This window comes from Branchiostoma belcheri, unplaced genomic scaffold, assembly GCF_001625305.1.
Source record: "Branchiostoma belcheri isolate BF01 breed outbred unplaced genomic scaffold, Haploidv18h27 scaffold52, whole genome shotgun sequence".
NCBI lineage: Eukaryota > Metazoa > Chordata > Leptocardii > Amphioxiformes > Branchiostomatidae > Branchiostoma > Branchiostoma belcheri.
In genome coordinates, this window is record NW_017804154.1 from 1,157,379 (window position 1) to 1,167,694 (window position 10,316).

The 10,316-nt window shown below is 43.0% G+C and overlaps 1 pseudogene; it reads left to right on the forward strand.

Moving 5' to 3' along the window:
* The window catches only part of LOC109480721, a 44,673-nt pseudogene that overhangs the window by 24,707 nt on the left and 9,650 nt on the right, over positions 1–10,316 (forward strand).

The window sequence follows — 10,316 nt, forward strand, 5'->3', positions numbered from 1 at the left end:
CTTTGCTCTTACTGCAAAGTCCCGTCCCTGTTGTTGAGCCTGTTCCCTTGTTTGTCCGGACACCCGCAGGTCGTAATCTGCCTCAGCTTTAGACTTCCTGTTTTGTTGGGTGTCAAGAAGGCAGAAACCCAAGTCTCTGACTGGCCTTGCCCAAGTCAAGGACGTAAACCAAGCAAGGTATAAGTGTTCTACACACAAGGACGACCAAGTGTCCACACCTTCTCCAAACAGCCTTCCAGAAACTAGCATTAGACAGGTCGAGTGAACAGGAGAACAGAGGAAATAGCTTTGACTTTGAAACTGTAATTTTTGAAGATTTATATCACCTGCATGAAGTACAAAGGAGACCTGTAACTCCAAAGAGGTTAACTATTTTCCCGTATAGAACATGAGATTAGTCAAGAGACATGTGAGTGATAGTCCCTTTTGTCATGTTTCGTTGCTATTTAAGGTACCGGGTAGTTCACATATTCAGTCAAACCTGCACCAGTGCAACTGCATAAGGACCACCAATGTGACCACTTTTTGGTGGTCCCTTAAAATACTTTTCCAATTGGCCCCAGCATTAAGAATCCTGTGTATAGCATCCCTTAAGCCAGAATTCCAAGAAGTCTTTCCCAAGGAAAAGAGGTTAAATATGGTACAGATTTTCGCCTGAAGGCTTGGAATGACCTTGGCTAGGAATGTAGAGCTTGTTATTGTTGGGAATTTTCTGGGAGTCCTCTGTTTCCCTTTGACCTTGTAGCTGGATCTTCAAGGACATACTGCTGCCAGTGTCTGCTAGATCCCAAACAAATAAACAAGAACAGCTTTCCAGCTGCTGTTCTGTTGTGAGCAGAAGCAAGACTCTTCTCTTCAAAATGATGTATCTCCTCCACTCCAATATCTAAAAAGCAGCATAAAGAAGTGAGAAATAAGATACAACTACAAGATGAATAACAAGAGAACAAGAGACAAGTGCAATAGAAGCATGCAGCATATGTTTAATGGGTTTTGAATTTTTTAGGTATTACTTAGTATTAGTTAAACTCCTAACTGAGGAGTGATGAGTCAGACTCAGAGGGACAACTAATGATGCTCAAATTGTTTTCACTCCTTCACTCTATCAATGAGTATCATTTACTCGGATTTGGTATTTTTCCTGAATATTGGTGAATTTGCATGCATACATTTACATCCCGTATTCAGTGTATCAGAGAATAACCATTACCCTGCTGCCTAGCCAAACGGCTACTTCTGTGTGCTAAAGGTTAGGTTTAAGTCAAGTCAGCGAAAATTCCAGTGCAGTAATGTGATGGTATCTGGTTTTCTGTAGACAATATCATCACTGAGCTGCAGGACAACCTGGGCCTGATTGAGGAGGTTGGACAGTATGTTGCCATCGTGCGCTCGTACGCTCTGGTAACGCTGGACTTCCTACGCAGTCTGAAGAGGATCAGGGGACAGGACGAGAATGGGTAAGTAAAGTCCAATTTTTCACCAGAGCTGAAAATTGGAAGTTTTGTTTAGATATCCACTATACAGATGCCTTATTGGACAGGCTATAAAAAGGTAGACTGATGCATTCATGTAAAGAAAGTAAGACAAATGTATTTATGATACGCGAGTCTACTGAAGCATAGGTGACCTGCAAGATATAAAAACATCACAGGGTGGTTCCGTCTGGAAGTGGTGACATTAACTGTGAAGTGCAAAGTTTCAGACACCTACTGAGAGGCTTGTCAGATGCAGATGTGCTGTTTATGATTCACGAAGTCCCTTTGAGTAGGGGTCCCACACATTTTTTTTTATTTAGAATTAGCCCTTTCAAATAAGGTTCATTTGAAAGAGCTTACTGAGAGGAACAAAATGCTTTTTGTTGCAAGTAAATCGGATGTTGTATGGCCGAGAAATTTGTCGTCAAAGGTTAAATTGGAGGCGGCTAATCTGTTAATTTTCGATAATTATGCGATTTTCGTCATTTTTCCATAAGTCATATCTATATAACAGAATACGACACAACCAACAATTCACATCCTAAAGACTTTAATGGGCATATATTCAAACATATCAAAATCCCAGCCTCCTAGCATCAAGATTTGCCGAGTTATGCAATCCTCAACCTTGGTAAATATTTACATCGTTAAGCACGTACGCCAAGTGGAAAAAAACTAAGTCCAAATAAGTACCTCATTAAATATGCGTAATTGAAATATTTCCCATATACTATGATAAATCACAACATACTTCCTACCTAGGGGGTTTTGGCACCTGCTGAGTCCAAATTTGAAGTCAGAATTGGAATATCTCTTCAGGAAATAATACTTTTATGGCACCCTGTGAGATTTTACGCGATAATTTCTCGGAATTCGCCATCGAAATTAAGGTATCTTACCAGCAAAGGCTACTGAATGACATGATAAGATTCTGAAAGCAGATTTGCTAACAATTATTTTCCTATGACCTTAAGAAACCCAACTAAGGTCTATCTTATTCCACTTCAGGCTTTCATGATATGTATACTGAAGGAATAGCTTAAGTTATGTTACAACACTACAAACAAAAATAGAAATAATGAATTTACATTTATACAGAACTAACTCCTTTTTCTCTTTTCAGGCTGATGTCCTACCTGACTACCTCAATGCTTCCATATCTCATCAGGAGAGACTACTTTTATAGCACCCTGGGACATAACAATTTCTCGGAATTTGCCATTGAAATAAACGTATCTTAACACCAAAGGCTACTGAATGACATAAGATTATGAAAGCTCTCAGTCGTATTACAGATTTGCAAACAATTGTCCTAAGAAACCTAACAAAGGTCTATCTTATTACATTTGGGCTTTCATGACATACTAAAGGAATAGCTTATGTTACATTACAAACAGAAATTAATAAATTATACAGAACTAACTCCTTTTTCTCTTTTCAGGCTGATGTTCTACCTGACTACCTCAACGTTTCCTCGTGGCGAAGAACTTGTTATAGTAAACATTGTATTTCCGCTCTATCTCCTTCGCATCACGTTCTGGAATGACATTGTCTCTGCAGTTTGTGGCAGGATTAGGTAGTAGCTGATCTGCTTTCAGAGTACACAAAATGAATTTAGGATCTACAAGGTATTCGCATCGCCGTTCCGGCCAGGAGAAGGTACACTGTTTCTTTCTTGATTTTGTCCTCTGCATGTAATTCACAGAATATCCAGAGTTGTCCACTTTTTGAACTTCTCCTACTGCCCATATATCGTCATAGGCTACTACAACTAGACTACCAACAACAACATCAGTGGGGGGTTCTCTCCAGTCTTCTTCTTCCTCACTTTCTTCATCTTCCTCCTTGTCTGCGTCATCTTCACTCTCTGATTTCTCGTCATCACCAACAGAACTTCCCTTGTCAATGTTTTCTGGAAGTCTCTGTCTCTTAGCTGGAGGTTCCCCATCTTCCTCTTCACTTTCCTCATCACTGCTACTGGTGGTATTGTTACTGCCATCTGACTCTGACTCTGAGTCTGACTTGTCTGACTCTGAGGAAACCTCACTTTCTTGAGACTCGTTGTCATTTGTCAGGTCACCACTCGAAGTCTGGGTCTGACTACCATCCTCTTTCGGCTCTTGGTTTGCACCCCTGGCCTCGATAGCCTTCCGTGTGAAGTGTGCCTTGATTCGGGACAGCTCATTCTGCACATCTTCCTCATCTACGGCTGGCTGTTGGTTCAGCTCCGGTTGATCAGTGGTGGTCTGTGATGGTTCACGACTTTTGCATGTTTGGAATCCCGGGGTGCCAACAATTCTTCGCAAGTTTGCTGACAGTTCGGCCACGGTGCGGTTTACTCCACCAGCGGATAAGGCAAACATGGGGCCATTCTGTTTTGCGAATCCTGAGTACTTCTCTTTCAGGAAGGTGATATGAGCCCTGAGGACTTTGTTCTGCTGTGTAGATGGAATACCACTCAGGTTTCTCAGAAACTCTTCACATTCAGTGAGGGTTGTTGCTGGGCCGCCGTACTTTTCGAGGAGCTTCCTCTTTCCCTCCTGCTGCTCTTGTTTCTTTTTCAGATTTCTGGCATGTTCCTCGGCTTGCGCATGCAGCTTTGCCTCTCTCTGCTTTTGTTGGCTGTTCTCCCTCTCTGCGTACTTTGCTTTCCATTGCTTTCTCTCTTTTCGTGCTTGGAGAAGTACAGCAGAGTACTTGTCGGGATCTTCTTCTGAGAGGGTTTTAAGCCATTTTGCCGTTTCATTATTCTTAAACATGAGCTGTCCCTCACAGGCCATCAGAGAGATGGAAGGTTTGGTTGAGATGATATATCTCCAGAGACCGAAGTCATTCTCGCCTCTTCGGTTACTCTTCTCCATAGTGGCCATTTCTTCCCTCAGTCTGGGGTCGTCATTCCTGGAGAATTTCCCATGGAGTTGTTCAGGGAAGCGTCTCTCCAGAACAACAGTCATGTTGGCCAAAACTGTTTCCAAGGCTTGCTTAGTCATGGCCTTCATGCTATCTGTCGTGTCTTCATACAGCGCCATGAACACTGCATCTTGGACGGGATGAACAGGCTGGTCATTTCCCTGGAACAGCGGTGGCAGGTCTGGCTGGAGGAGGGGTGACGCATCGTTCTGCCATTCTTTGAATTTTGCCAAGGCTGACTGCAGCTGGATCGATAAGTCCAGAATGTGGAAGTTTTTCGACTCCACCAGCTGCCAATATGGCTTTGTGATCACGACATTGACCAGCCCCAGAGCCCTGCAGCCAGCAAGGAGAGGTTCGCTCGTGCAGTCTGCGAGCACGGCCCGTAGCAGCTTGTTCCCGGCCCTCACATACCCTTCTTCAAACATTCTTCTTATGTGATCTCTGTGGTAATACACGCCTGCTGCGCATTCAAACAGGATATTGAACCGGTTGGCACGGAACGCTTTTATCTTCGCTACGTTCTTCTTCTTCTGCGTGTCATCAGCTCCACAATCTTCCACCACACCCCGCAGGAAATCTTTGAAATCTTGTATTCTCCCCGCCTGTTGGTTCCCGCCGGGAGCAAACGCATCGCAAGCCGTTCTGATTAGTCTCTGAGTAGCAGAGTCCGCATGCGACCACGCATACTTGCCATCCTTGTTCTGGAATTCACGGAGGGACTCAACTCCGAGCGGCCCATATTGCTTCCTCCAGACTTTTTCCTCAAGCATATTGAGCGCCTCATCTGCATATGTTGCGAAGCCAATCAGTGCGTGTAAATTGCAATACAGATGGTTCATTGTTGCGAGATTCTGTTTCTCTTCTTCGGTGAGACTGTCCCAGTTTTTTTCAACTTCTGGGAGGAGTTCTTTTCTATAGCTTTCGAGCAGAGTGTTGAACCTCTTCTGGGTTGCAGCACCATCTCCCATGGTGTTCTTTAGCTTCACAATCAGCTCATTATACTTCGTGGTTCTGTCCTCTGCTGACGATGTCAGTGCAGCCATTTTGTTGAAAACAAACTTCACAGCATCAAGTTGTTCCTCCGCTGCCCCGGAGACTGCTGTTGCAAGGCCCAACGAAGATGTAACACCTTGGGACGTGTTGGCCTGCATTCCAATGAGCTTTTGGCCTTGTTCACTTGCTCCGTCACTGTGGAATGTCCCAACTTTTGAACTCTGGAGTCGCTCTGTCACCTGGATGCTGGATACCAGATTTGCTTCTTCACTTGTTTGGTCACTGAAGGTTTCCTTTGGAAACTCACCTAGACTGACATCGACCTTTCCAAGTGTTGTAAGCACACAATGTGCCACCGCAGACAGATTTTTTGCACTGACTCCAAGTGATGTCAGGCTCATAAAACATGTCCTGACGTCATCACTATATGGACTGTTTTGGTGGGGCCCTGTTCGCAGACTGATGGTGTTTTTCTTCTCTTTCAACTGTTCCTCCAGATTTTCAACGGCTCTTTCAAGTGTTGCCACTTCTTCTTGCCTCTTTTTCTCCTTTGCTTTCATGGATTTCAGTTCTTCTTCTAGTTTTGAACTTTTTTCAGTGTAGTACTTGAGTTGACGACTTTCCTTTTCCTTGTTTTTTTGCAACTCCTTCAACCTTGCTTTCAGCTGCTCACAATCACATTTACTCTCCTCCAACAATTCCTCCTTCTCCTTCTCCAGCTTCTCTATTTTACCATCCCTCCTCTTGAGCTTTTCCTTCCAGTTCTTTACATTGATCTGAATCTCATTCTGCTTGCATTTTGCATCTTGTTCTTCCAACATCTTCATCTTCTCTCTTATCTTCTTCTCCTCCTGTTCTCTCTGTTTGTCCACTGCTGCAAGTTCTTTTGTCAGGGAATGGTTTGCAACAACCAGTTCCTTATTTTCCATTTCTGTCTCTCTTAGTTTCCCTTGCAGGCACATGTTTGATTTTTTTGCACTCTCCAGCTTCTTCTCCAATTTTGAAGTTGATGGCTGTGGCTCTGGATTTCCTGCAGCCTGCCTTGGCATAGGTGGCACATACGGCTCTTCTCTCATCTTTCTCAGTGTTTCTTGTGTGGCTTTAGTCCGATTTTGCTTTGCCTTCTGCCACTTCTTTTTCAGCCCTTGCAACGATGATTGGAAGCTCGAGTCTGATACTCCCTGAAAGGCTTCCCTCCCAAGGAGCCTTTCCATCCACTGCCTGGCCTCACGAAATGTTCCATTGTTGCCTCGAAAGTTCTCGATTTCAGCAACCATCATTTTTGTGAGGACCATTCTTTCCTGGGCACTGTCCCAACCATTCAGTAAAACCTTAGGAGTCAGTCCCACTTTTGCACACTCCACCCCTACCACGGTGTCCATTGGGATGTCAACTGCAATTCAAAAAAAAAAGTCCATTGAAAAAAATCTCAAAGTTAAAAACTACATTCACAATCACATAAAGGAGAAAACTATATAATTTCAAAAAGCTATGCAACTTGCTACTGTAGTAATGATTAAATGATTAAATACAAAAAAAAATTATTAATATTAAATATTTATTTCTAAAAGATCAGTGTAAGTTCGTCAACAGAGAGAGGAAACTTAACATTGTGTAATTTGTGGGGGGAAAAATTCTGCAAGCAGTAGCTAAATACGGCACAGTTTTGCCCCCCTCCCCCAAATATGGTGTACGACTACGCTACAGGTTGGCGCATGTATACGCATTGAAACAGGCTTTAAAAATGAGCATCAAATATAAATTTGCCCATGAACTCTCTAAAAAGACTTCCAAAAAATTAATACACTTTAGTTCTGTCACCATTATCAAGATAAATGCAAGCACAGCGCTGACAAAAATTCGTAAAAGAAGCTAGTAAGATTTTACTATGAAGTACACATGTGCTCAAAACTTCTCGTCCATATTTATGCAAAATATCGATAATAATTCACATAAAACCCCCCAAAAACTCCATAAAAAGATAAAATAACAAATTACCTGGCCTGTGTGATGTCGTAGCGGTTGCATTTTCCCCGGATGCCGCGGGAGCGTCGTCTGAACCAGCCCGATCGCTGCCGGCCGGGCCGGCGTCCGCCATCTTGTCTTCTTCAAAACTGGCCTCGGGGTAATGCTAAAAGTAGCCCCTCATTCCTGCGCTCAAAATTGCTCGAATATGTGCGAATCTGGTACCAAAATGACGGCAAACTTCTGAATTTTTCGATAATGGGAAGATATAAAAATTTTTTAAGAGGGATTTAACGGAGAAAATCGAGTTTTAAGATTTTAATTGTGGATATTTCTTCGCACGGACGCCGCATCGGCGATATCTTGATACCATTCTGTAGCTCGTATGGTTGGCTACAAATTGGTGGCTAGTTTTTTTGTGTATTTTGCACACGGCTCCCAGGAATCGCGTTGGCGCAGCACCGGGCATCTCAAATTTTCGGCGCGGCGGCGGTGCGATCGGCCGCCGTCCGTAAAACACGCGTCACCCGGTGGGCTATTTCTCGCTTATCTTTCAAGATATTTGGATAATTCTTTGATATTTATGAAGATTAAAACCTTCTCCAACTACTGATGTAAAAATTTAAGCGGTTCTTATCCGGCAAATATCCTATTGAGAGCCTTGAATTAGGCACAATTTCAGTTTTTTAGCGATCCGCGGCGGTTCCGAGAAAAAATTCCGGAGCGTGCGGGACCCCTACTTTGAGCGAGGGCCAAATCCGTCTATATCTCATGTCAGAAGACATCAGATGTCATGCACTACCTTAAATGTTTTTTCTTCCACAATGATTTTGTTTTGTGGTGTGCTCTTAATGCGAAATCATGACTCCGTTTACATGTATTTCTATTATACTACAGAATTGTTTCAACCGACCATGAATTTCAAACACCTTGAAAACTTAGAAGCAGCTATAACTTTCTTTTCAAAAGGACTGTGTAAAGAAAGTGGCATTTAGTTCAAAATGAGAGTTAAACTTGAAGCTAAAAAGCTATCCTGACTGCTTCCTGCAATGTTTTAATGAAGCAACCCCACATAAATTGCTATAAAATGTCTGACTGGGCATCTCTGATTTTTCTGTGTGTTATTTTTCCTTGTCCTCTATAGTTACGCTTTCTACGTGTTGGACAACCGGAACCTGGAGAAGTTATTCAACTGGGATCGGATGAATATGACCATCGATGTTGGGAGGCTGTTCTTCCACTTCAACCCCAAACTGTGCCAGCAGGTCATCCACACCATGTGGGACAAAGTAGGACTTACCGGACAGCCATCTGATGTTGACGTCTCCACTCTAACCAACGGGGACCAGGCACAATGTGAGTATCAAACACCTATAGCAGGTGTCTGTGATTATTGATGGTGAGGCAAAGTCATGGTAACCTATATCCAAGCATTTTACGTCAGGATCGTTATAGCAGTTATGAGTGGCATGCATGAATCAATCGCTGGCAATGATAACAACTGTCATGTTTCTAATGATTCTAATGTCTTATTGAATCGAATTTTTCAGGCTCATTCCACAAACTTGTCATCAGTGATATGAGCAGCGGAAAGGACTGGATCATCGTGAGATGGGAACAATTCGTCCCACCCGATCCCAGAGATTTACTCAGCTACACGGTGTCTTACAGAGAGACGTAAGGCCTTCATTCACCTCTTTTTGTGTCCATACATGGTGCTTTTCCAGAGAAATACATTTATGTGCTCACTGACCTTGTTGGTTGCACTATTTGCTCCATGTTCCGTCTCAGAAATTTAAGTCGCTTTATTTTTTCTTTCCATTTTCAGGTCTGAGCAGGGTATAGAAGACGAGTATGAAGGACAAGATGCCTGTGGCAACACAGAGTAAGTACAAGTTATTTTTGAAGTGTGAACTTCAGCTTCCTGTTGACACGTTGCACAATTTGCTGGTTTTCATGTTAAAGCACTATGGAAGATGCTAATGTCTTTTTCCTCTACAGATGGAGAGATTTTGATGTCAATCGTGATCAGACAGCACATATCATCACTGGGCTCAAGCCCTGGACACAGTATGCTATTCTTGTGAAGACTTACACCAAAGCTGGTGCACGAGAAGGTTCCGGAGCCAAGAGCGATATTGTGTACGCTCGCACCAACGCTGACAGTAAGCAAACAACTTTTACTTATCACTTTCATGTTTTAAGCCAGCTATCACAAAAGTAAACATTTCTTTGTCCTGGGCTAGGTGACAACGCCTAATTTATTACTGACTTCTTTCAGAACCGACCCATCCGCTGGACGTTGTTGTGTATTCTAACTCCTCCAACATCCTGATCATCACCTGGAAACCTCCCAACAGACCCAACGGTAACGTCACGCATTACATCGTCAAGTACAAGCGGCAGCAGGAAGACGTGTCTTCAATGGAGAGCAGGGACTACTGTCAGGGAGGTCAGTTACCATAGCAACTCCTTTACCAGTATATGCAGTTTTTAACGAAAGTTTTGAAGTGTATTTTTTATATTTTGACCAAATTGAAATGGCGTCATAATCACTGTATCAGATGCATCCTTGTATTCAAGTTTGAAAGGGGAGTCAAGAAGAAAATTACAGTTGTACACATGTATTGCCAAGGGTTTAATGCATGCTTTTATTTGTGCCTTCAGGCTTGAAGCCCCACAGACCGACCCAGGGGTTGGAGGACATTGTCAACAAGGAAGAAGAGGCCAACAACAGTACTACAGGGGATGGGACCTGCTGCGAGTGTCCCAAAAGTGAAGATGAGATTCGCATTGAGGAAGGGAGGCAGCCTTCCAGCAGGAGTTTGAAAACTTCCTGCACAACAACGTGTACCACAAACGGTAAATGGGAGTGCTTTTAATCAACTTCATAAAACAGTAATGGAGATAAAAAATTGGACTTCCCCTTTCAGCTTCTGTGATAAACATGGCAGCCTTGAGTGTTTTATG